At 47.4% G+C, this 27506-nt stretch overlaps 1 protein-coding gene across 10 annotated transcripts in view; it reads right to left on the bottom strand.

The window, feature by feature from the left end:
• Window positions 1-27506, bottom strand: part of MEGF11 (multiple EGF like domains 11) — a 373960-nt gene that overhangs the window by 170394 nt on the left and 176060 nt on the right. The gene's annotated exons all lie outside the window — the stretch shown is intronic.

Here is a 27506-nt window from a genome sequence, read left to right as displayed (position 1 = left end):
TTTCCCTGAGGGCAGCAGCAGGGGAGGCAAGAGGAGGCCGAGAGACACCAGGGACTCAGGGTCAGGGGAGCATGGATCTTAGGGTCCCGGCACAAACATCAGAGCCCCCCAGTTGGTTGCTGACCTCCCTCCCCACCACCTCCCCACTGCTGGCATGCTGGGATCCATCTAAGGCAGTGTTTCTCTAGAATTGCTGGAAGCCCAGGGGGAATCTATAGGAATTTTAAATTTTTATGTGGCTATTTCAATGATAATTTTAAAAACAACAAACATCAGCATGTTGTGCAAAACCTGGAAGACCACATTATAACCGAGCACCAAGCTGTCCTCCCTGGCTGCCGGCCCTGGGTCTATCTGAGGTGGGGCCCCACTGTTTTGTGCTAGTGGCCTGCATCCAAGTGGGGACCCTGCTCACTACAGGTCTGTCTAAAACGCACCTGCTGCACTGTGGTCACACCAAGCTCCACAGCCATGAGACCCTGCCATTTCCTTGCCACACACCTAGTGGGGCTGGGAGGTCTCTGGATGCCAGCCAGAGGGCTGAGCCCTGCCTCCTTAATGCACCTCCCTGATCAGCCCACTGGGCTGAGGCTTGGAGTCATCCCAAAAATCAAGCCCCACAAAAACAAACCATTGTGTTTCCATTTTGCTGCAGGGAGGGTGGGGTCAGATGATGCTCTGTGGCCCCAGCAATCAGGAGAGATAGAGACCCCCAGAAAGGAGAGGCACCATCTGCCTGCCGCCCGCAATTGATTCCAGTTCTCCTCCGTGTGAGGGTGGAGCGTGGTCACAGGTGGAGCTAATCTGCCTGCGCCCAGCTGCACCACCTTGCTATCTCTCTGGGCTTCAGTTTTCTCATCTGTAAAATGGGGATCATATTCATCCCTAACTCATAGGTTTGATGTGAGGATTCAATGAGTTAATACAGATAAAGTGCTTAGAACGGTGTCTGGTGCATCACAAGTGCAGGATGAATGAAAGCTATTACCTACACAATGAACTAGATGGATTTATGAAGCTTCGCCCGGGTCTAATGTTTGATGACACCTCAGAGCCAGTCTCGAGTCTAATGTTTGACTAAATCCCTGTACATTGCTACTGCAGTTATTATTACGCACACAGTGGCCACCGACAGTAATGATGTCTAATGCCTCAGTAAAATGCATTCCTATCCATTGTCTACATCTGTCACCTTATTAGAGCCTCAGGACAGCCCTGAAAAATGAACATTACTGTTTCCACTTTACAGATGGAGAAAATGAGGCCCACAGCAATTACAGGACTTGCTGGAGGACTTAAAGCTGTTTTTGGATCATAAAAGGGACCAGAATCCGGCTCTCCTGCTGTAGCCCCACGTTCTTTCCCTGCAGCATCCTACCTGTGGCAGGTGGGACCCTTTGCCTTTGGCCAACCAGACCTACAACACCTGAGCCCTGGGAAGCTCCTTTTCTGCTGAGGCTCCCACTGTGGGGAGGAATGACATCAAATAGCCTTTTATGGCTCCCATAACCATGCTAACAAATGTCTTGCTAGCAGCAGTGGCTGGAAGCAGATTAATGTCTCTGTGGCCCTAACACTTCTCCAGCCCTCTTTGCCTGTCAAGTCATTACTGGCTGGTTTATAGTCATGAGGCCCTTTTCCAGTTAGCTAAATTGTTTGCATGATAAAGAGACAGCAGGGCTAAGCATTCCAAGCTCCTTTTCTCTGGTGTTGCTGGCAAGGACTTAACGCCTTGCTTAAGGGCAGTTAGGAGCACGGGTTCTGGAGTAAAAATGCCGATGCCACCACTTACTAGCTGTGTGGCCTGAAGCCAAATGCTTCACTTTGCTGAGCCTCAGTTTTCTCATTAGTAAAATGGGAGTAATAATAGTTTTTAAGGGTTGTTGAGGATCAAGTAAGCTAGTTCATGGAAAAATAAAAACCCCTGGTATTAATATATAGTTAGCAGTCAGCCCATATTAACTCTTATTATCATTATTCTTATAAACTGTGAGCCCCAATAGGGCAGGGATCCTGTCCTGTGCACTGCCTGGTGCATAGTAGGTACCTGATAAATAGATGTTTTATGAGCAAATGAAGAATGGGAATTTAGAGCTGGATATAGATACAGGGTTTCTCTGCAGTGGCACTACTGACATTTGAAGTGGGATAATCGTCGTGTGGGCTGTCCTGCACACTGTAGGATGTTTAGCAGCAACCCTGGCTACTACCCATCACATACCAATAGTGCTCTTTCTCCACAACTGTGACAACCAAAAATATCTCCAGACATTGCCAAATGTCCCCTGGCATTAAAAAACCATTGATCTAGTGAAATTAGTACCTAATTTGAAAAATGAGAAAGTTGAGGCCCAGAGAAAGAAAGTGACTTGCCTGAAATCACAAAGCAAGTTAGTGGCAGAGCTGGGGTTCAACCCCAGGGGCCCCAGTTCTAAGCCAGCGCTCTTTCCACCTCGCCCTTGTCTCTCACAGCCCACTGTCCAAGCCTCTTCCATCAGGCCATTGTCATGGGCTCCAGAATGGAAGAGGCTGGTTGCTGCTGCTCTGTTCTTCAGGTGACTGAATCAGGGGAGGTCATCCTGAAATGAGGGCGCTGGTCATGGGGGAGAGTGGGTAGCCAGCTGTGCAAAGTCCCCTACCCTGGTGACAATGCATGAGGCACAACCTCTGTGGTAATGAGGCACAATGCATGGGTAAAAAACAGTGTCTGCCTGCTCTTGGGTGCCCCTCACTCACAAATTCACTCATCAAACATGGGCCCCTACTATGAGCCAGGGACACAGCGGTGAGACACCAGGGAGTGGCAGTGTGCTTGGCCACTGGGTGCTCCTGGGTCAGACAATCTGGACTGAATCCTGCATCTCATGGCTCCTTACCCTCTCTCAGCCTCAGCTTCTGCATCTGCAAAATGGGAATGATAATGGTATCTAGTAGGATGGTGCAAAAGTAATTGCAGTTTTGCCATTAAAAGTAATTGCAAAAAAGTACTTAGAGACCACAAGGGCAAATATCCCTTACCGTCCAAGTCTGTTTGGTCCTGAGCTCAGAAAGAAGGAAGGAAGTTGTCACAGTGAGTGATTAATCCAAAACTTTATATGTGATGCTTTTCTCTTTCTGAATTTGAATACCAAGGGTTTGGATGGGCAGGTGCCTGTACCTGCCATGAAGTAAGGAATAGGCATTTGCCATGAGGATTAAATGAGTAACCCAGCATGGACTGAATACTTTGTCAAGGCACCATCTAAGTGCTTTACATGTAACACCTTATTTAACCCAGACAGAAACCCTGTAAAGAAGGTACTGTTAGCTCCATTTTATAGAAGGAGAGATTGAGGTAAAGAAGGTCATATTACTTGCCCAAGGTCCCGCAGTCGGGACCAAGGTGACGCTGGGATGGGACCATCCTGCCTCCAGAACCTGTGCTCTTAACTGCCACAGAGTCAGCATTTAGCCCAGACTGCTACTGCTTCTATTATTATAATATTATCCTAGGTGATGGAAAGGTTTGGCCATCCTGTCTTTAAGGTATTTAATATTTTTCATAGAAAAGCACTGGGATGAAAAATGCTACTGTTCTAAAGTATAAATTGGCAAAGTTTTTCTATAAAGGGCCAGATAATAAATATTTTGTCTTTTGGGCAAGACAGTGCCTGTCACCACTACTCAACTCTGCTATTACAGTGAGAAAGCAGTCACAGGCAATCCAGAAATGAATGCGGTTGGCTGTGTTCCAATAGAACTTTATAAAAGCAGGCAATGGAATAGATTTGGCCCATGGACCATAGCTTGCTGACCACCGCTCTAAGAAAACTGGTTTAATTAGGGAGTGGCCTAGGCTCCTCTTTCCCTTTTCTCCAGCCAAGGGAAATGACCTCAGCAGTCTGGGGAGGACAATCAGGAAAAGACTGGAGTGAAAGTCACTCTGTCTGGGCTCTGGGGCGGTATTCTCACCCAGAGGGTTGGCCCTGAGGTTGCCCCACAGGCAATGAGGGCTGGGGAAGCCCAGCTGTAATCTTCGGAGATGTCGGTTTAGAAACAGTCTGGGAGCTGAGAAAACTGTGTCAGGCTCAGCTGCCCCTTCAATCAGAGCTTGCAGTGAGCAGCCAGAGAGGTGGGCTCTGGAAATTTCCTAGGCACACCTGACCCGGGCATTACCTGCCCCACTTTAACACATCTCCAACCAAAGGCCAACTGCCCAAGCCTGTCCTGGCTAGGTGGCGGGTGTCCACGTGACAACCAGGACCAGTTTGATAGGAAAGGATTAAGCATTAAGCCTTACGGGATCACCAGTGAGCAAGCAAAAATGATGTTCAACAATTGCTGGTTGAAGGGTCTGTAACCCTGTATTCTACAAGAGGCTGGCTCTGGTGGTGGGGGGGGTATCTTTGTAAAACACCATTTACCAAATCTGCAGAGCCAGATAGGTAATGCTGGGCTAAGGTGAACGTCATCTTATGCAGGTATGCTCTTTCAAATTAATCTCCCTCCCCACCCCCCAGCAGCGGGGAGGCCTTGACTGCATCACCTCTCAGTCTCCTCATCTCTGGAATGGGAATAATTTGCAAGGCTGTCGAGGAAGTGGGGGCATTAAATGAGGTCAATGTCTGTGAACGCCCAGCCCACAGCCCACCACATAGTAAGTGCTTCACGGTATTCATCTCTTTCCCCAGACTTTAGTGTGGTCAAGCAGTTGTGGACACCAAAGTTTACAGGAAGATATTAAAGGGGAAAACATGGAATCCAGGAGAAAACTATACATTAGTTTAATCTCTCCACCCCTCAAGAACTAGAAGATAGCTCTGATTCATTTCAGCTGTGGCATATCTCGGTGGGACTTAGAGACTGTGTTGTCCCATATTCTTCATTCTATTCCACGCCTGTTCTGTGCCAAGCATTGTATGGGCATAAAGAAGGAGATAAAAGCTCCACCCAAGGTCCACCTTATAGAACTGTCCTCTCCCTCCCCGCCCTCACCTCCTGCCCTGTACACAGGTATAGGATAACACCTACATCATCTTCAGGCCCTGATGACTGTGCCTGTCTCTCTCTCCTAGACTCTACGTTCCTTGAGGGGAAGCGCTGACATTGTCTCTGCAGTGCCTAGCCTGGAGTCTGCCCTCCAAGAGTCTCCACCATGGGGTGCAGTGCCAGCCTCTGAGGTCGTCAGCCAATCAGCTTCCAAGGTGCATGGGAAGACACTGGATTTCTCGGTTGTTCTCTGCAACCCTTGGCTGTGACCCATGTCAAGAGAAGTTTAGAGCTGAGAGCAAATGTGGAGAAGGTGGCCCTGCTAATCTTTATTTGCTAAGCAAATTGTATTGACTTATGAAAGAGAATTGCTCATTTCAACGGCAGACTGGCCTGTGTGGCGTGTGCTCTCCCCAGAAAGGCCCTGCAGCTGCATCGGGGATCTGTCATTTCTCATGATCTGTACCATCCGGGGCTCGGGTTCCCAGTTGGGGCTGTGACCTGGAGCCAGGAGACATGCAGTGCACAAAAGAGGGGAAACCTCAGTGATTTCCTTTGGCAGCAGCAACGGTAAGGAAAAAAATCCATGCCACTTATCTGCTGCCAATTATTAAAAGAAAGCTGGTTCCAACTCCGCATTCCTCCCTGCCCATAGTTCTTTTGCTGATGGGGCAGTATGTGTCATCTGCATTTCTCCAAGAAACAACTCCGTTCACTCCGGTAATTAATAGGACACACGCGCCCACCCAGCACCAGCATCTGACAGAATAAATGAGCACCACTGGGACCCAGGCACTGCTCACAGAGCCCACAGCTCCTGCCAGAGGACTCCCTTCTCGCGCTCTGCTCTCCAGGAGCCCTTCCCTGCTCATCCAGGCAGGAAGGGGCTTGTGCCTTCTCTGAGCTTTCAGGAAGATGCCTTCGTCCCCAGCCACCCTGCCCTATAGCTCCTTGCATGGCGCATGATCACACCCACTAGATAGAAGGCATTCTGTGAGTAGGAAGATGCTCGTCCATTTGTAAATCCTCTGCAGAGCCTGGCAATTGTTCCCTGAGTGTAAAACAAATTTTCTTCTGCTGAGTCAAAAACAGACCAAGAATGAGGGCTGACGAACACAAAACTCCCCTAGTTTTTGGCCTGGTGGCTCCTCCTTGCATTCAAGTCTTGGCTCAAATCCTCCCACGAGCTCCCATGAAGGCCTTCCCTGACCATCCCACCTCACACACTTTAACCCATCATGCTCTTTTATTTTCTTCTTAGCATTTGTCACCAATTGAAATTACCGTTTATTTATATTCTTGTTAATTGTGTTTCTGTTACTGAAGGGTAATATCCATGAAAGCATGCACCTTCTCTGTCCTGTTTACTGCTGAATCCTCAGCATCTAAAACAGGTACGCAGTAGGCATCTGATACAGATTTATTAAATAAGTGACATGTATTCCTGAGTGAGCGAATGAATGAATGTAATCAGTGCTACAAGTCCACTTTACCTGAGCCTTCTCCCTGCTGGCTTTTGGAAAACCTTGGGAAGCTGGTCTCCTCTGAGCTCCTCCCTAGGCAGCCTTTTCTAGCTTTGCAGAGCTTGGACAACTATCATCCACAGGCCCTCATGCAAGCTGTAGGGTCAAGGCCCAGGAAGGTTGCCTGGCTCGCTCCAGCAGCGGCACTAGAACCTCACCTTCCTGACTTGCTGTTGCCCCACTGTCTGCAAGGCTCCAGTCTCTGCCTTGCCCTATGGGCCCTTTGATTTAAGGTGGCAACTTTTGCAATGGAACAGCAGAACCTTAATAAGAAATCGGCCAGGGCTGTTGGATGGCAGATAGTTGGCACCAGCCTCAAGGTCAGAAGAAGTTATTTTAAGCTATTCAGATTTACTAGGAAAGGAATGAGTCAGAGGAGGATTTAGGGGCTGGCCTCCCAGCAAGACATGTGGCCATGTCCCCAAGTAATCTAAAACAGACACTTCCTGTGCAGTGCACCCCCACCTCCGCCTCGCCAGCCTGAGATGAATGGCGAGGCCTCTGGTGTGAGGAATTTATTGGGAGCTGGTCAAATAAATCTGAAGTCTTGGATCTGAGCAGAATCACACCCCCTTTCTTCCCTGGTGGAGCCCTTGCTGAGGATGGGCGGTGGAAGTGGCTGTCCCTGAGAGGCTGTGCCCTTCCTTGTGGGCAGGCTGCCTCCCATCTCCCACAACTTCCGGGAACCCAGCCCTCCTAAGCTCCTGTGATGAATTAGACCCACCTCTTCACTCCATTTGTCTCCTCCTGGGCACTGCCATCCAGGGAGCATTTCACCATCTTAGCTGCAGTGCTTCAGCGTACAGTCCTGAGCTGCTTCGTTGTCTCTTCTTTCCCATCTCCTTTCCAGGGTCTAACAGATCACTGTATCCATTTCTCAATGCCCATCATGGTCCTCACCTCCTCCAAGGAGCCTTTCCTGGTTCCCCAGGGAGACACATGGTAAACTTGGGCTCCTCTTTGTGGCATGAATGTTTACCTGCTTTTTATGGCAGAGTTGGGTGGGCAGCCTATTCCCTTGCTGAGCTCCAAATTTTCACTGGTAATATTTCCCCTTCTTTGCTGCCCACCCCACACCTCACACCTGGTATTGTCAGACCCATAGTGGGTGCTCAGTAAATATTTGTTGAACTACATTAAGTGAACACCTGAGTTTAGGACAAGCCAACATGTTTTCCCCCACATGAGCTTGGGTGCCGGACAGGTGGACAAAGAGATGTCAAAGGCCTTTTTCTTTTGCATATGGACTGTTTCAGGTATTCTGTAAAGTTTAAATAAAAACAACCATAGTGTAGCCATCAAACAGATCTTAACATCTTCCAGTCTTGCTACAGATGTTTTCATTTTAGATGAAAAACATTACTCGGTTGAAATTCCTTGGGTATCCCTCCCTAGCCCATCCTCTCCTTCCCCAGGGGTAACCTGAGCCTGACTTTGGTCTGGTGTGGATCCTTTCTATGTCTGTATTTGTATTTTTATTACATATGAATGGACCGATAAATAACATATTCATTATTTTGCATGCTTTTACACTTATATAAATGATACCACATGGTATGTATGAAGCCCTCTGCAACTTGCTTTTTTCACCCAATATGATATATTTGAGATTCATCCAAGTAGACAGGTATAGCGCTAGTTCATTCATTTTAACTGCTGTGGAGACTCCATTGTATGAATATATTACAATGTATCCACTTCCCTCTTGAGGGACCTGTAGCTTTTCACCATTATGAACAATAATGCAGGCTTGTGCCTGTTGGAGAGGCTCTCTGGAGCAGAGTTTTTCAAACTGCAGTTTTAACCCAGAGGAGAGTCATGAAATCAATATAATGGGCCATGATTACCATTTTTAAAAGTTAAATCAAAGAGATTTTAAAATATCAGTGTGTGAAAACGTATGTGCTGGGACATGACATGAAATGAATTTATGAATCTAGGTTGTGGTAGAAAAAAGATTTGAGATGCATGGCATTCTGGGGTTGGTATTATCTCCAGCTTTATTTAAAGTTACCAAACTGCTCCCTAACATGGTACTGCCGATTCACACTCACCAGTATCATATGAGAGTATCCATCTCCCTTTGTCCTTACTAACACTTGGTATTATCAGGAATTGATTTTCCTCAATCTGTTGGGGGTCATAGGGTGGCATCTTAGTTTTAATTTGCATATCTTTGATTCCTGGTGAGGTCAGCATCTTTCCATACACTTATTACCCATCAAACTATGCATGCTAAGTACATGTTTATGTTCTTCACCAGTGTTTGAATTGGGTTTCATCTTACTGATTTGTAGGATTAAAAAATATATTCTGGATATTAATCCTTGTAGATTGCAGGTATTGCAAATATCTTCTCCCAACCTACGGCTTGCCATTTTACTTCGTTTAGGGTGTCAAAAGGCCCTTGCTAGCTCTGACATCCTGATTCACAATGAAGCAAAAGGGAACCCATGTTAGAGAGGCCCTCTGGGGCAAGGTCTTTCACATCCCCTGAATATATTGGGCCCCTAATAAATGTTTGGTGACTGTAACATACTTACTAGAGAATTCTATCAGATTAGGCCAGCACAGATCTGGGCTTACAGCAAGGGCTCTGTGGAGACTTAATGATACGGTTTTGCTGTGCTATGAGAAAAGTTCCAACGTCCAGCAGAGAAATCAGAAGCAGGATATTTTCATTGCAAAAAGGGCACTGGCTTTATGGAAGGATTTCCTGCAGGATGCCTGTAAAGTATGACTTGATTTAACTCAGAATTCAACTCATGTCCAGTGTTCCAGACAGCAGACTGGGATCTCCAACAGGTGGCCCCAAGCCTCTCGACTCTCACCATTCCTGTGAGCTTACAGCAGCACAGTGATCCTTCATATTTTAAAGATGGGCCAAGAAAAAGTAAATGTCTTGCCCCAGATCACATTAAAGACAGGGGACAGAGTGAAGCCAGATCCCACAGCCACTGATGGCTCGGAGAAAAGGTCGAGATCCAGAACAGTAGGTGTTTTGAAGCAAGCAGATCCCTGAGCTCTCAAATATAGGAGAATGAGCTAAGCCACCTTGGGAAGGAGCCCATTACCTAGCTCAAGGCTACGTTTAAGTCCAAATAGCTGCGTATGTATCCATGAAATAACGGGAATGAGATGAAGGGCAAAAATGATATTTGGCAGGACCCCTGAAGAGGAACAGGAACAAGAGCTTCTGTGACTCAAAGGTCACTTGCCTGGGCCGAGAGGTCCTTGGGGCAGGGACAAGGGCAGGATCTTATTCATCTCCATATGCCCGGAACCTAGCATAGTGTCTGGCACATGGAAAGGGCTTAAGAAATGTCTGCTGAATGAGTGGATGAATAAACAGATGGATGTATGCATAGATAGACAGATGGATGGAAGAATAAAGAGATAGATGGATGAATGGACAGAGTGATGGACAGATGGATGGACTGATACATAGTTGGACAAGGGGATGAATGGCTGGACTGGCAGACAGGATGGATGGATGGATGTTCCTCATCTGGAATAAGGATTGGTCTCAAAAGAACTTCTCAAGCAGGCAGCCAAACCTGATAATCCTGTCATGTTACTAAAGATCTTTGCAAAAAAAAAAAAAAAAAACACACAAGTGGCATAATTACGAGAAATAATTCCTTCTAATTGGGCTGAATTATTCTGGCCATATAGTAGACATATTTTTAGAACTTTATTAATTATTCAATTTGAGGCCATTTACCCAGCCCACCAGAATGGGCTTTCCTTATTAGAGGGTGACAGATTCCCCAGTTCTGCCGCTGCCTCTGTTGCTGTGGCACTGTTGAACAGTGACTGCCTGCTTTGGGGCAGCACCAGGGTCTGAGGACTGGATGTGGAAGGTATGGCTGCTCCCGAGAGGCAGGCTGGGAGTCAGAGATGTCAGGAGGCAGTAAGGCTGTACCAGGATATCTCCCTGGCCGCGCCAGGAAAGGCAGAGGGAGGTCAGGCCAGGACATGTCCAACCTGGCCTCTGTGGGTCATCTTCTGCCCAGATCCATTCACCAACTCTTAATCACAGCAATCTCCCCCCATCCAATCTGTTTCCTTCTCAACGCCAAGATAGCCCGCCGTATGTTCTTCAGTAGCCTCCAGTCAGGGATGAAGGAAGTAGAGCAGTGCCCAGCTACCCAGAGGGACTGGCCGGGGCTCCAGGGGCAGATCAAAGCCTTCAGCATCCCCTCTCTTCCCATACCTAGGCCCAGAGCTGGTCACATGCTACTTAGGAGAAGAAAGAGTTAAAGGGTTGCCCACCAGGAAACACTGCAGAGTGAGTAGATGAAAAATAAGCCTTCTGGGGCTCCTTATGCCCACGGAATAATGCCAGAGCCCTTTGGGCTGTTGGTGTGAGAGCACCATGCCATCTGCCCTGGCCCACCAGTCCAGCCTGGCTCCCACTCCTCTGGGTGACTCCGCTTCAACCACACTGACCTGCTCAGCACTGGCACCTTTGCTATGTGGGTGAGCCTGCCTGGAACACCCTCTCTTTCCATATCTGATGACTGAAACCTCACATCTCATCCTTCTTTGAGCTCTGCTTCTACCATGTTTTTAGCATCATTCCCATCTCTCCACTAGATATGATCTCTGCTTCCTCTGAAGGACCAATTTGACTCCTGGCCTCATATTGCAATTCTTGGGGCATGTGTCTGGCCCCCTGCTCCCCATAAGTGGGAAGCATTGGAAGATCACATGATATGGCTTTGAATTCTCTCAAGCATCCAACCCAGAGCCCCATAATCATCCCTAGTCCCACCTCCACCTCCAGAAGGAACAAAAGACATGATAAAACAGGAAAGCAAGTCCACCAGATTCCATGTAACACTGTGCTTAGTGCCTTCCATGTGCCGGGCAGCATGAGGGGCTCCAGGTCATAGAGACAAGAAAGACGTGGGCCCTGCATGAAGAGGCCTCAGGGGATAGGGGTGAGAGGGAGGCAAACACAATCAAACCATAACCGCCCAGGGTGGCAAGGACCGCACGGCCATGTGCAGAGTCGAGGCCCCTGGGAATCAGGGAACCTTCACAGCAGGGGGGCATCTGTGCTGGGCTTTGACAGCAAAAGAGCAATGGGTCAGTGGATGAAAGAGGGCAAGGGTGGGAATGATGGGAGGGAGATGAGGCTGAAAGCCAGGCAGGTGCCAGATCCAGAGGGGCCAGGAAGGCCTGGCCGAGGAGATGAGCACTTCCCAGCAGGCGATAGGGAGCAGGGACACGGGTGCGGCCCAGTTGGCATTTCAGCAGCCTCCCCACTTCCCAAGTGTGGGAGGGGTTGGGGAGGGAAGGCAGAGGGCATCAACCAGAGTTTCAAGGGTGGTCTCCAGGGACAGACTGCCTGAGTTCAAATCCTGCTGCTGCTGCTTATGAGTACCCTTGGGCCAGGTACTGAACCTCTCAGAGCCCATTTCCTCCTCTGAAAGATGGGGATGAGAATAATGAGAATAATGAACTATTTTCTCTAGGACAGTGTGTAGAGGAAGTACTGGATAAGTTAGGAGAGAAGCCAAAGCAAGAGCAAAGCCCAGTCTCCTTCCCTGTCAGCCTCAAGTGCCACCTCCTCCACAGCCCTGTATCGTGGCGGAAACACGCCCGAGTGGAGAGCTCACACTTGCCGTGGCCGAGTGACCTTGGAGGATGACTGGACTTCCCAGGCCTCGGCTCCCTAACCCCACCTTCTGGGCCTGCGTCAGGATGAAAGGAGGTCTGCAGTGGCACGCAGGTGGGCCCGGGCTGACTGGCGCTGACCTTCTTGGGGGCAGGGCTCCCCCATCACCAGGCCCCTCTCTGGCCAGGATGAGAAGCACCTTCTCCCTCTCCTTCCCCTCAGAGTTCTAGGCACATCCTGCAGGCTGATGGGAGCAGGTGGGTGCAGTTCGTGAGTCCCCTCCTGGAGACCCTGCCCTCGGGCTGCCACTGGAAGTGCAAGTCCTTTTCATGCCTGTGTGGGGCTGGGGAGGGGTATCCGCCCCGTTGCCAGCACGCACGCACGACAACACCAGCTGGGCTCCCGCCACTCTATTCTGCTTTTGTCACATTCGAGGTGGGATCTCCACTGCCCCCCTCTTGCCAGTTCTCGAGGCTCCCTGTGTGTCATTTATTTATTAATTTTGTTCTCAGGGAGCAGATGGCAGGAACTGAGTTGGGCAGAATGTACCTCCCTCCCCACTTCCAACACCCCCGAGTACGCAGTTCACTCACAGACCTCAGGCTATCCCGTTTCTGGCTTTCTCAGGTCCAAAAATTCAGGAGGAGCCACACGTGCCAGGGCCCTGCCTCACCCCTACCTCCTGCTCAGATGTGACTGGCCTCAAATCTTCCCTGGTCTGAGGGGCAGTGGGCAGCGGGGAAGGGGTGAGACTCTGGGAGACTGCCCTTTCTCAAGGATGGGGAGAGCAGTGGCCCCACACCGCCCCCTGCCCCATGGCCTGCCTGCCTTCCTGCCTGTGAATTTTCTTGGGGGGACAGATGAGGATTTGTCTGGGATTTTCTTGAGGGGACAGATGAGGACTCTCAGAAGGTCTCGCCTCCTTTCCTGGTGGGCATCTGTTGTGCTGAACCCCTATCAACTCCAGTGGGGATGGCACCAGGTTCAAGAGGCCAAAGAAGAGACCCAGAAACAGCAAATGAGACACGGGGTTTTACTGGGGGCTTACACGCAGAGGAGAGCCCAGCAGTGGCAGGCTGGGCAAAAGAACTGCAACTGCCTGTAAAAGGCATGCAGTTGCTACAGCATTTCCACTTAGCACCCTAACAACCTCCACCTGGGAACCTTCATTCACCACCCCCCCCACCAAAACTCAGGGCTCAATCCCCTGTACAGCCAGTGTTCCACCAGACAGGCCTACGGCTCAGATATTCCTCATAGACAAGGAACGAATCTCCAGGTTGGCCACTCTCGGATTCCCTAGCTCAGAACACACATTCAGGTGCATCTGCCATACAGGGTCATTCTTGGGGTGCACTTAGGCGATTGCTATCAGGTGCGTTTACCCGGCAGCAGCATCACAGGAACATGAGTGGGTGGAGGGCAGAGATGGGGTGGGGAGGACCAGCTGCCTTTGGGCCGGTGTTCTGGGGTCTCCATGGGCTGCCCCTACCCAGCCTGATCCTCATCCTCACAAAGGTCTGGGCTCCCACGAGGGCGGGGCTCCCCAGCACCTGCTTCCTCTCCTTTCCCATTTCTCCTGGGAGGCACTGTGGAAGAAACAGAGCATGGGAGAGAGGAGACTCACATCTTCGCTGGCTTCCAGAGTGTCACCAAGGCTGGAACATCTCAAAGAGAAGGAGACAGAGGCTGGGGGATGTGACAGCCAAGGGCGGAGAGATGGATATCAAGGCTGGCAGACCCAGGTTCTTGCTGTCCCTCCCCTGCGGCCCACAGCCCCCCAGGACTCAGGGGCTGGGCAGTCTCTTACCCGTCTCATGGTCTCTTTCAGGCTCGAGCACAGGCTCCTCACAATTGAATCTGTCCTCACACTTCTGACCCCATGACCTCGTGGAAAGCCTCAGACAGACCCAGCCCTGACAGTCACCAGATGCGGGACCTCAGGCCATCATGTAACCTCTCTGTGCCTCAGATTCTCTTTCTAAAAGGGGGACTACGGCACACATCTGGCTCCTGCCTTCCACCATCCTCCCATGATGGCCTCCCCAGGCCATCCAGGTCCCCCTCCCATAAAAGCAGAGCCTTTCCTCTCCTGCCTCCTCCTCCTCCCTCCTGTCTGTGCTGGTGGTTCTGGCTTCTGCTCAAAGTTCTTGGAAGATGGAAGCTATGCTCTCCTCATCTCTGAACCCCCCATTTGGTCCTGAACCCCGGGCACCGTTGGCCTTTGAGAATTGCTCAGTAAATGTGCACTAAGGGGAAGTCAAGCATGGAGAATACTGAGTCAATGAGGCCGGTGGTCCTGGCTATTGAATTCCTTTTTGTTCAAAATTAGAATTCCAGGGTGAATAGCAGCTCCTCTTACTCATAAACCTTGAAAAAGCATTTGCTGCTACGTACACAGCTCCCTTCTGTCCTCGTCACGGTGACTGAGCCCCAATGTGTGGGGCTGACACAGAGCCCACCGTCCCGGGAAGGCCCACAGGCACACCAGATGCCGGCAGAAGGCGGCCCAGGCGGGTCTGCCAGGGGCCGCGGGCTCGGCAGAGCTGCACGCGAGGAACAGCGAGTATAATTGCTTTGTGGTGATTCATCTGAAGTTGCTTTAACCTTGACAGCTGGCTCAATGCAGTGAAAAAACAACTCCAGAGAGAGCTGAGGCCTCCCGGCTGGCACAGCGCCCTCTGCACACCCAGCGCACGCACGAGCTATACCTGGACAGCATCGAGCTCAGCAGGAGCTCCCACCTGGAGGGGGCGAGGCTGCCCCATCCCCCTCATGCCCCGCCTCCCCACCTCCCCATCCTCTCCAGGTCTGGGAATGAAGAGAGAATCAGGGTGGCCATGAGTAGGGTGGCAGGGAGGGGAGACGTCCTCCATCAGGGGGCAGCGGGGAGGTCACCAGGACCCCGGATTAGGTGAGCCAGTCCTGGACTTTGACTCCTTAGAAATAAAACATCATGAGCTGTCACAGTGGAAACAGCCATGCTTACCTTCCCACTTTCTTTTCTCTTTTCTTGAGATAGAGTCTCACTCTGTCATCCAGGCTGGAGTGCAGTGGCACGATCTTGGCTCACTGCAACCTCTGCCTTCCGGGTTCAAGCAATTCTCCTGCCTTAGCCTCCCAAGTAGCTGGGATTACAGGCGCCCACCACCACGCCCGGCTAATTTCTGTATTTTTTAGTAGAGACAGGGTTTCACCATGCTGGCCAGGCTGGTCTCGAACTCCTGACCTCAAGTGATCCACCTGCCTCGGCCTCCCAAAGTGCTGGGATTACAGGTATGAGCGACTGCGCCTGGCCCTTCCCACTTTAAAGATGAGAAAACTGAGGCCCACAGAGAGGAGAGGACCAGGGTTCCCCAGGGCAGAGCTGGAACAAAGCCAGCTTTCCTGTATGGCACAGGACTTCTGCCATGAACTGAATGTTCAAGTCCCCCCCTAAATTCATGTTGAAACCCTAAATCCCCAGTGTAGTGCTGTGTAGAGGTGGGACCTGTGTAGAGTCTGTGGGAGGTAATCAGTCCCTTGAGAGGGCACTGATCTAAAGAAGAGACATGAGGGACACAACCCCCTTCTCCACTCTGGAAGACACCGTGAGAAGGCAGGCCCTCGCCACAAACAGAGTCAGCCAGAACCTTGGTCTTGGACCTCCAAGCCTCCAGAACTGTGAGAAACACATTTCCATGGAAGCCACCCAGTCTATGTGATCCTTGTTACAGCAGCCTGAACTAGCTAAGGCAACTCCCACCACTTCAGGGGCAGCATGGAGCTGAGGGAAGAACACAAGTTCTGGGTTCTGATCCCAGATCTGTTGCTTGATAGTTGGGTGAATATCAGAAGTGACTCCACCTCCCTGAGATTTGATTTCCTTGTTTGTGGAATAGAATAACACATATGTCCTCCCCAGGCTGCTGGGCAGTTGAAATGGGACAGTTGGCCAGGCATGGTGGCTCATGCCTGTAATCGCAACACTTGGGGGGCTAAGCGAGGACGGATCACCCAAGGTGAGGAGTTCGAGACAAGCCTGGCCAACATGGTATAAACCCCATCTCTACTAAAAAAAAAAAAAAAAAATATATATATATATATATATATATAAATTAGCCAGGTGTGGTGGTGCGCACCTGTAGTCCCAGCTACTGGGGAGGCTGAGGAAGGAGAATTGCTTGAACCCAGGAGGCAGAGGTTGCAGTGAGCCAAGATCGTGCCACTGTATTCTGTATTCCAGCAAGACAGAGTAAGATTCCATCTCAAAAAACAAAACAAAACAAAAAAAGGGCGGTGGGGAGGGACTGTTTACGTGAAGCATTTGCACACAGTGGGAGCACAAATCACCATCACCTTCCTCCTCCAAATCGTGGCCCCTCATCATGCTTCTTTCTTCCCGCCTCCCTCCCCCTCTCACATTCATTCTCCTTACTCCCTTGCTGGGAGGAGCCCTAAAGTTTTGGCAGCGGCCCTTCCCAGCTGACCCACGTGGTGGGCCACACACATCCCCACCTGGCCCTGCCCATCTCCTTTTGGGACACTTCACCTGTCCCAGGCCAGGGGCAGGGACTCAGGCCCACATCCTATACCTTTGCTTTTCCCCCTGTGTCCTGGGCTACCAGGCTGTGGTATTGCCATTTTCACGAGAGTGTGTCCAGGGGCCCCTGAGACAGACACTCCCTGATGTACTTTCCGAATCAGGCAGTTGGCAGGGTTGACATCCCTGGAAATCCCCAATCCCAGTGCCTGGCCTGACCTGTAGTCATAGGTTTTGGGGCTATACCACCAGGCCTCCCCAGGAGCACAATCATTTCAGGTATGAAGGTCGAGATCATCTTTTTGGTTTTTCAATAAATGCCAATTGTACATTTCATTCTATTATAAATCTGTATTTGTTTTAACGTAAGGAAATGTTTAAACTATCAGGTAACTAATGTGCAATTTACATGGTAAAAAATTTAAACTTTGCAGCTTCAAGAGTCTCTAGCAAAAGTCTTTTCAATAAATAGTATTGGGGAAACTGGATATGCACATGCAAAAAAATGAAATTGAACCTTTCTAAAAAATTCACTCAAAATGGATCAAAGACCTAAATGTAGGAGCATACCTATAAAACTCAGAAGAAACCACAGGGGTAAAGCATCATGACATTGAATTTGGCAATGATTTCTTGCATATTACACTAAAAGCATAGGCAACAAAAGAAAAAATAGTTAAATTGGACATCATCAAAATAAAAAAAAACTTTTATATATCAAAAGACATGATCAATAGGCTGAGGCAGGAGCATTGCTTGAAGCCAGGAGTTTGAGAACAGCCTGAGCAACATAGTAAGATCCCATATCTACGAAAAAAAATTTTAAAAATTAGCCCGGCACAGTGACACATGCCTGTAGTCTCAGCTACTCAGGAGCCGGAAGCCAGACGATTGCTTGAGCCTGGGAGATCAAGGCTGAAGTGAGCTATGATTGTGCCACTGCCCTCCAGTCAGGTGACAAAGTGAGTTCTTGTCTCTAAAAAATAAAAATAATTTTTAAAAAGGACACTATCAACAGAGTGAAAAGGGAACTCAGAGAATAGGAGAAAATATCTGCAAATCACATATGGTCACGTGTTGCTTAACCATGGGGATATGTTCTGAGAAATGCATTGGTAGGTGACTTTGTTGTTGTACAAACATCATAGAGTGTACTTGCACAGACCTAGATGGTACAGCCTACCACACACCTAGGCTACATCATCTAGGTTTGACTACCATCGTATATGCGGTCAGTCACCGACCCAAACATCATTATGTGGTGCGTGACTGTATCTAATAATTGGTTAATATCCAGAATATATAAAGAACTCCTATAACTCAACACAAAACAACCTGATTTAAAAAAGGGTTAGGGGATCATGGCAGATGGGAGGCAGGACTAGATTGCAGCCCCGGACAATGCAGCGGCTTGCAGTGTGAATTTTAGCTCCAGATCAACTGCAAGAACAAGCCAGCAATCCCCAGAGGAACCACAGACCTTCTGAAGGAAGCCGACTCCTCCTGCAGGACCCGGGAGACACCCCAAATACTGTGAGTGCCCCAACTGCGGAAGTGGGAAAGGGAGACCCTCCTCCCCTGAACACACACCCCCACTGGAGAGGCTGAAGTCTGTTTGTGGGAGAAGTTTCTGACTTTACCAGGAGCTGAGCCAAGTTAGAGAGCCGAGTAAAATACAGGGGTAGAGGAAGCAGCAGAAAGGCTTAGGGGTCCCCAGGCAGCCCATTTCTGCCTGGCACCACAGGGATCCATCAGGAGGGTGGCCAGAGGAGCAGGGGGTAAAACTCCACAGAGAGAAGGAATTCTCTAGCAGAAGTTTGTAACAACTTGAACGGGGCGAGAAGCCTCCTGGCCATAACTTGCGGGAGGGCATGAATCCGGTGTGCAGACCTCACAGGCGAGGGAAGAACTAAAGTCCATTTCTTTTGCAGCTGGGAGGCAAATAGCCTTGGGCAAGTTTTCAAGCCCATTTTGCCCTATACCTGGAAACAGACTCCAGGCTGTTGGGGGAAGGTGGGGGGGCAGGGTGCAGCATGGTGGGAGTGAGGCTGGCCCTTTGATTTGGAGCTGGGTGAGGCCTCTGACTGCCGGCTTTCCCCCACTTCCCTGACAACCTGCATGACTCAGCAGAGGCAGCCATAATCCTCCTAGGTACACAACTCCATTAACCTGGGAACCTCACCCCCATCCCCCATAGTAGCTGCAGCGAGATCTGCCCGAGGAGAGTCTGAGCCCAGACACGCCTATGCCCACCCCTACCTGATGGTCCTTCCCTATCCATCCTTGTAGCAGAAGACAAAGGGCATATAATTTTGGTTGTTCTATAGCCCCACCCACTACCAGTCCCTCTCCACACTACCACAGCTGATGCTTTCTGGAAAGCGCCACCTCCTGGCAAGAGGCCAACCAGCACAAAAAAGGAGCATTAAACCACCAAAGCTAAGGACCCTCACGGAGTCCATTGCACCCTCCGCCATCTCTACCAGAACAGGCACTGGTATCCACGGCTGAGAGACCATAGGCAGTTCACATCACAGGACTCTGTGCAGGCAACCCCCAGTACCAACCCGGAGCCGGGTAGACTTACCGGGTGGCTAGACCCAGATGAGAGACAACAGTCACTGCAGTTTGACTCACAGGAAGCCACATCCACAGGAAAAGGGGGAGAGTACTACATCAAGAGAACACCCCATGGGAAAAAATAATCTGAACAACAGCCTTCAGCCCTAGACCTTCCCTCTGACAGAGCCTACCCAAATGAGAAAGAACCAGAACCCTGGTAATATGACAAAACAAGGCTCTTCAACAACACCCCTGAAAAATCACACGAGTCCACCAGCAATGGATCCAAACCAAGAAGAAATCCCTGATTTACCTGAAAAAGAATTCAGGAGGTTATTAAGCTAATCAGGGAGGGACCAGAGAAAGGTGAAGCCCAATGCAAGGAAATCGAAAAAATGATACAAGAAGGGAAGGGACAAATAGTCAAGGAAATAAAGAAAACACAATAAAAATTCAGGAAACTTTGAACACACTTTTAGAAATGCAAAATGCTCTGGAAAGTCTCAGCAGAATTGGACAAGTAGAAGAAAGAAATTCAGAGCTCGAAGATGAGGTCTTTGAATTAACCCAATCCAACAAAGACAAAGAAAAAAAAAAAAGAAAATAGGAACAAAACCTCCAAGAAGTCTGGGATTATATTAAAAGACCAAACCTAAGAATAATCAGTGTTCCTGAGGAAGAAGAGAATTCTAAAAGCCTGGAAAATATATTTGGGGGAATAATCAACAAAAACGTCCCTGGCCTTGTGAGAGACTTAGACATCCAAATACAAGAAGCACAAAGAACACCTGGGAAATTCATCACAAAAAGATCTTTACCTAGGCACATTGTCAATAGGTTATCCAAAGTTAAGACGAAAGAAAGAATCTTAAGAGCTGTGAGACAGAAGCATCAGGTAACCTATGAAGGAAAACCTATCAGATTAACAGCAGATTTCTCAGCAGAAATCCTATAAGCTAGAAGGGATTAGGGACCCATCTTCAGCCTCCTCAAACAAAACAATTATCAGTCAAGAATTTTGTATCCAGCAAAACTAAGCATCATATATGAAGGAAAGATACAGTCATTTTCAGACAAACAAATGCTAAGATAATTCACCATTACCAAGCCACCACTACAAGAACTGCTAAAAGGAGCTCTAAATCTTAAAACAAATCCTGGAAACACATCAAAACAGAACCTCTTTAAAGTATAAATCACACAGGACCTGTAAAACAAAAATACAAGTTAAAAAGTAAAAACAAAAACAAAATCAAAGTACACAGGCAATAAAGAACAGGATGAATGCAATGGTACCTCACATTTCAATACTAACATTGAATGTAAATGGCCTAAATGCTCCACTTAAAAAATACAGAACCGCAGAACGGATAAGAACTCACCAACCAACTATCTGCTGCCTTCAGGAGACTCATCTAACACCTAAGGACACTCATAAACTTAAAGGGGTGGGAAAAGGCATTTCATGCAACTGGACACCAAAATTGAGCAGGGGTAGCTATTCTTATATCACACAAAACAAACTTTAAAGCAACAGCAGTTAAGAGAGACAAAGAGGGATATTATACAATGGTAAAAGGCCTTGTCCAACAGGAAAATATCACAATCCTAAACACATATGCACCTAACACTGGAGCTTCCAAATTTATAAAACAATTACTAATAGACCTAAGAAATGAGATAGACAGCAACACAATAATAGTGGGGGACTTCAATACTCCACTGACAGCACTAGACAGGTCAAGACAGAAAGTCAACAGAGAAACCATGGATTTAAACTATATCCTAGAACAAATGGACTTAACCGGTATATACAGAACATTTCATCCAACGACCACAGAATACACACTCTATTCAACAGCACATGGAACTTTCTCCAAGATAGACCTTATGATAGGCCACAAAATGAGACTCAATCAATTTAAGAAAATTGAAATTATATCAAGCACTCTCTCAGACCACAGTGGAATGAAACTGGAAATCAACTTCAAAAGGAACCTTCAAAACCATGTAAATACATGGATATTAAATAACCTGCTCCTGAATGAGCATTGGGTCAAAAACGAAATCAAGATGGAAATTTAAAAATTCTTCGAATGACAATAATGACACAACCTATCAAAACCTCTGAGATACAGCAAAGGCAGTGCTAAGAGGAAAGTTCATAGCCCTAAGCGCCTTCATCAAAAAGTCTGAAAGAGCACAGATAGATAACCTAAGGTCACACCTCAAGGAACTACAGCAATAAGAACAAACCAAATCCAAACCCAGCAGAAGAAAGGAAATAGCCAAGATCAGAGCATAACTAAATGAAATTGAAACAACAACAACAATAAAAAATACAAACGATAAATGAAACAAAAAGCTGGTTCTTTGAAAAGATGAATAAAATTGATAGACCATTAGCAAGATTAACCAAGAAAAGAAGAGAGAAAATCCAAATAACCTCACTAAGAAATGCAACAGGAGATATTACAACTGATGCCACAGAAATACAAAAGATCATTGAAGGCTACTATGAACCCACCTTTACGCACATAAACTACAAAACCTAGAGGCGATGGATAAATTCCTGGAAAATTACAACCCTTCCAGCTCAAATCAGGAAGAATTAGATACCCTGAACAGACAAATAACAAGCAGTGAGATTGAAATGATAATTTAAAAATTACCAACAAAAAAAAGTCCAGGAGCAGACAGAGTCACAGTAGAATTCTACTAGACACTCAAAGAAGAATTGGTACCAATTCTTTTGACACTATTCCACAAGGTAAAGAAAGAACTCTTCCTAATTCATTCTAAAGCCAGCATCACCCTAATACCAAAACCAGAAAAGGACATAACCAAATGAGGGGGCTGGGCGCAATGGCTCATGCCTGTTATCCCAGCACTTTGGGAGGCTGAGTGGATCACTTCAGGTCAGGAGTTCAAGACCAGCTTGGCCAACATGGTGAAACCCCATCTCTACTAAAAATAGAAAAATGAGCTGGGCATGGTGGCATGCGCCTGCAATCCCAGCTACTACTCAGAAGGCTGAAGCAGGAGAATCACTTGAACCTGGGAGGTGGAGGTTGCAGTGAACTGAGATTGCACCACTGCACCCTAGCCTGGGCGACAGAGCAAGACTTCATTCTCAAAAAAAAAAAAAAAAAAAGGAAATTCCGACACATGCTGTATAGCACAGATGAACCTTGAGGACATTATGCTAAGTGAAATAAGCCAGTCATAAAGGGACAAATACTGTACGATTCCAATTATATGAAGCACAGAGTAGTCAAATTCATAGAGACAGAAAGCAGATTGTTGGTTGCCAAGGGCCGGGGAAGGGGGGAACGGGGAGTTAGTGTTCAGTGAGGACAGAGTTTCAGTTGGGGAAGATGAGAAAGTTCTGGAGATAGATAGTGGTGATGTTTGCACAACAATGTGAATGTACTAATGTTACCAAACTGCAGATTTAAAAATGTTAAGATGAGTAATTTTATGTTATGTGTCTTTTACCAGGACTTTTTAAAGAAAGAATTTGTAGCCAACACTTAGTTTGAGAAGCACTGACTTTAAGGGTCCCGAGCTAGTTTAGGAGCGTAGGCATATTTCTGAGCTGGCTAACATTCTATTTTAATCTGCAGATAGCTTAAAGTCAAGTCGGCCTGGGGTCCCACACACCATTCAAGATAAGAACGCACTGGACTTGGCAGAAGCTACAGCTGATGGGCCAGCTTGGTTCCGGCTGCCTTAATCACTCAGGCCTCTCTATAGTCCTGCCTGTGCCCAGCGTCTGGGGAGTAGGGGAGCAATTCTGCAAGACAGCAGGACGGTGTGTACCGGGCTTTGACTTATCCTGCACTTTGCCCTAAGTGCGTGGATAAGACCAGTTTGGTGGAATACACGATGATGTGGAACATAGTGGGAAACGGAGGAGAAGGCTTCTCCCTCATCTCTACCCCAGGCCTTCTGGAGGGGAGGCTCAGGCCCAAAACCAAAATGCCATTCTGTAGTCTGGAACCCAAAATGCAAAGCACCCTGGGACAGGAGGCAGAGAAACGGGACCCAGGAAATAGAATAATTAAATCATACAATGAAAGCTTAAATTTCCAAGTTAATTCTTGGGCATCATTTATAAAAGTTAACAGGGCATATTTAATTTAGGAATTGGCTCACGTCCTTCTCCGTACAGCTGAAATCTCATAAATGAAATATACTGGATCATTGCCCAGTGTGGAAATTAAAGTTATGAATAATGTTTCTATCTCAATCATTGTCAGTGCTTTAATATTCCTAATTACTTTAAAAAGCTAGATATTCAATATAGGAAAACTTTTTTCCTTTTTATCTCCACTTGTGAGATTAGTGCAATTTAATAAGAGTCACTCCGTTGTCTTTATTCAGTATAAACTGACATTTCATCATTTTACTCTTCATTATTATATGGGATGGAGGTTTATGACCAGGCATGCAGCCACTCCATTTCCCCATAGTGGTCCGTCTAGCAGCCCAGAATTATCCGATAGTTGGTGTGTCAGCTCACCAGGCAAATCAGTATCATCTCTCTTCCTTTATGGAGCAGAAAGAAATTAGTCCAGGCCTTAAAAAAATTCAGCTAGGGGGTCATAAGTCAGTAAAAGAATGAGAAGTCCCCACCCCAACCCCAGTACTAGATTTATCCCCTTCACTGCTGTCAAAGTCATAAATCCCTTGGCAGCCACAAAGGGCAGGGCAGGGTAGGGGCAGGGAGTTGGATGATGGATCTTCATAACCCTCCCTGCCACTTCCAGGAATTTATCCTAAGAAGAAATTGGGACAAGTGGGCAAAGATATATGCATAAGAAGAATAACTGCAGCATTTTTACACAGGGCCACAATCCAAAAATCCTTAAAAAGTCCAAAACATATTTTAAAAAATTCAGCACCAAAATCTATTTGGAGGCAAAATCTGCATGAAACCGATTTGTGGTTATATATTGTCTTTGTGTCACTAGATGTGATCAGTCATATGTCACTTCAGAAATATTACTGTTTCACCTAGAGTGCTGCCCAGACCCCATGGGGGCATATGTCACACACAACATACTCACCACATGCTTTCTAAACTCTGAAAAATTCTAAATTCTGAAGCCAACAGGCCCCACGGATCTTGGATAAAGGATAGTGGGCCTATGACAGTGAAGAATCAGAAACAACCTCAACGTCCATCAGCAAGGGACTAGTTAAATGCATGTGGTAATCCATAGAATGAAATTCTGTAAGGCCATTACAAATCTAGAGGAAATTCACATTTATTGACAAGAAAATGAGTGCATGACATAAAGTTAAATTTAAACAGCAAGTTATAGACTAGCTCACATATTTGATCTAAATAATAAAAGTTATATCCAGATCTAGCCCAATGTACAAATGTATAGAGGAATGGCAGGAAAGATAAGCACCCAAATGCCAGCAGTGGTTATCTCCGGGGTGGAGAGTTAACCTTTTTTGTCTAACTTTTGCCACAGTTTGATTTTTCTTTTTAACATGAACAGGTATAACCTAAGAACCAGAGAGAAAAAAACAAACAAGAATGATGCTTTCAATTAAACAAAACCAAAGCTTCTCTGAAAGGGTGTCACACGTATAGACCCCATTCAGTGATCCCCAGAGACCACACTGAAGAGGGACCAAGATACTTGTCTCCACAGATTGGGGCCCATAAAGACCCTAAGGCACTGCAGAGAGCACACTGGCAGATAGACCCCAAAACAGCATGTAGCAAGCAGGCTCAAATTACTTAAGGAAAGCTGGTAACAATTTGCGTCCCATGGCTGACTCCTCTATCTCCACAGCAATATCTCAGGGCCACATCTTTTAAGCAGAGCTCATTTTTCCCTATGAACAACCATGTTTTCTCATGACAGATCAACTTCAACCTTGGGCTATATTAACAGAGGTTGAGCATCCAGAAGGAGGTAGAGTTATAAGTTACAATTGTATAAATAATTAAGAGTTCAAGTTCAGGACATAGGTTTTTGCTTGGGTGATAGTCCCAGACTTACCATTGACTAACTGTGTCTGCTGGAAGTTCTTTAACCTCTCTCAGCTTCAACTTGCTCCTTTGTAAAATGGGGATAAATAACAATTCCCATACTAGAAGTTTGTTGTGAAAATTAAACAAGTAGGTAAGTAAATAAAGCACTCAGTGCATAGTAAAATTCAATATATAGTAGCTATCTCTACTATCATTTTTCCATACTGGTCACACCAAGCTTGCAGTTGTGTGGTCAGATCTAGGAGTGAGCATTTAAGAGGAATAAAGGCCACGGCCAGTGGAGAGAAACCAGATGGGAAAGGTGGTCCAGATGACATCAGGTGAGAAACAAGGGAGCTTAGAGAAGAAACACTTGGGGAAGAAAATGATCGCTGTCTTCTAATACCTGACCCATTGGAGGGTCTCTGGTTTCTTCTGTGCAGCCTCAATGGCTATTATCAACTGCTCCGAGATGAGCATTTCTATACACACAGACTGTGGTCTTATCCAATGAGCTCCTTGGAAGAAATTCCAGGGACAAGGAGCATCATGGTCATCCATCACCCTGCCCTGGACTTTATTACGAGCAAGAACCAACCAGTAGAAGCTAAAAGGTAGATTTCCACTGCAGAGAAGGGAAAGCTTTCCAACAATGAGAATGGGCTTCCAAAAGATGTAGTGAGCTCCTTGTCAGTGGAGGTACTCAAGCAGAGGTTGGAAAGCTCTTAGCAGAGCATCTAAACGTTCAGTGCTCTGAATGACACTGAAGGTGAGAATCTATGAATTGCTTTAATTCAATGCTGCTGTCCCTTAAACACGGTTGGAACCCCTTTTAGAACCTCCCGTGGGTTCAATAGCACATGCCTTTGAGTAGATCCAAAAGTCATGGCTCTTCAACCCATGAGGGTGGATTTAATTGAGAGGAAAGAGCTTTTGGGTTGCTCAGCACCAAGTCTGGTGACTGAATGGGAGGAGTTAAATCAGACAGCCTAGTTCTGTGCTGTAAAGTAACAGGTCTGTTTCCCTGCTTGCTTGGTAAATTCACCCTGGGGGCAAGTCATACTCTAAACTGCCTAGTCCTGTTCACCAAATGCCACCTTTGTTCCATCTCTTTCATTAGGCCAGAAACCCTGAAAAGACACAGACCATGTCTAAAAGACCCTCCAGGGCCCTCCCCACAGCCCAGCACAGTCCTGAGCATAGAACGAGCACTAAACACGGTTGCACTCACCGGTAGTTTCTATATACTCAGGGCCCCAGGGGACCCAGGCTGTATTTCAACCTCCAATAGGCAGCCCTCAGCATTATAATCCAGCAGCAGCAGGCAGACCCATCCCAGCAGGGCTGACCTAATCCAAGTCAGATATTCCTTCCTCAAAGATTCCTTGTAAGCCAAGTTACGTAAAACAAAACACAGATAAGGGCGGGGGAAGCCCAGACATTTTACCCAGTGTGTTTTGCAGCTCAAGTCCACAGAAAGACTGGTTGGACATCTTCCTTTATTTAGCTCACCTATGCCTCAGTTTACCTTTCATTGTCTGGCCCTGTTTCGCAGTCATGGCTCACTCAAAGCAGTAGGACAAGTAGAAGGAGGAGGTCACTGTGGTCACTGGAGGTTCCAACACATTAGGGGGTTTTTTGGATACCTCAAACAGATCATAGACTCCCTGAGCCAAGATGATCACCCAGGCTCAAAACAAAACCACATACTGGCTTTGGCCAGAACGTTCTCATGCACTGCATAGACAGAGACGCTCCAGTCAAGGCCTTTGGGAAAACAAACAAACAAAAAAACGTAACTAGATGTTTCCACCGCAGCAGAGAGAGTGGGAAAGGACAACAGCACTACACTGGGCCAACATGGACCTAACATTCTCCCCTCCAAGTTTTCATGACTATGGTAGTCAGGTATGGGACGGGGAACATGGAGGTGGCTCCCCAAGATGGGCAAATAATCAGGCTTAGATCCCTAGTGGAGCCGCTTGGCTATGTTGTCCACTCAGGTCACCATAAAGAGACTCTACTCCAACTCAAAGCAGGAGGAAATGTGGGCTTCAACCTTAGTCAAGTCCTCTTTGAAAATCAAACAAGACCATGATATTAACCAACCCTTGACTGCATAATGTGCCAAGTCATCCGTAAATATTCGAGGGCAATAAACTAGAGGGAAAAGAGGATTCATCTTCATCTGGGTTCTTGGCAGAGAAGTCCCTGAACAGCTGCCAGGTATGCCTTACCCTCTTGGTGGCCAGCCCCACAGTAGAGACAATGCACCATGCCACTGTGGGTCACTGGGCCAGCCCAGAG

This window comes from Hylobates moloch, unplaced genomic scaffold (genome assembly GCF_009828535.3).
Source record: "Hylobates moloch isolate HMO894 unplaced genomic scaffold, HMol_V3 SCAFFOLD_14, whole genome shotgun sequence".
Taxonomy (NCBI): Eukaryota; Metazoa; Chordata; class Mammalia; order Primates; family Hylobatidae; genus Hylobates; species Hylobates moloch.
This window is presented reverse-complemented; position numbering and strand designations above follow the sequence as displayed.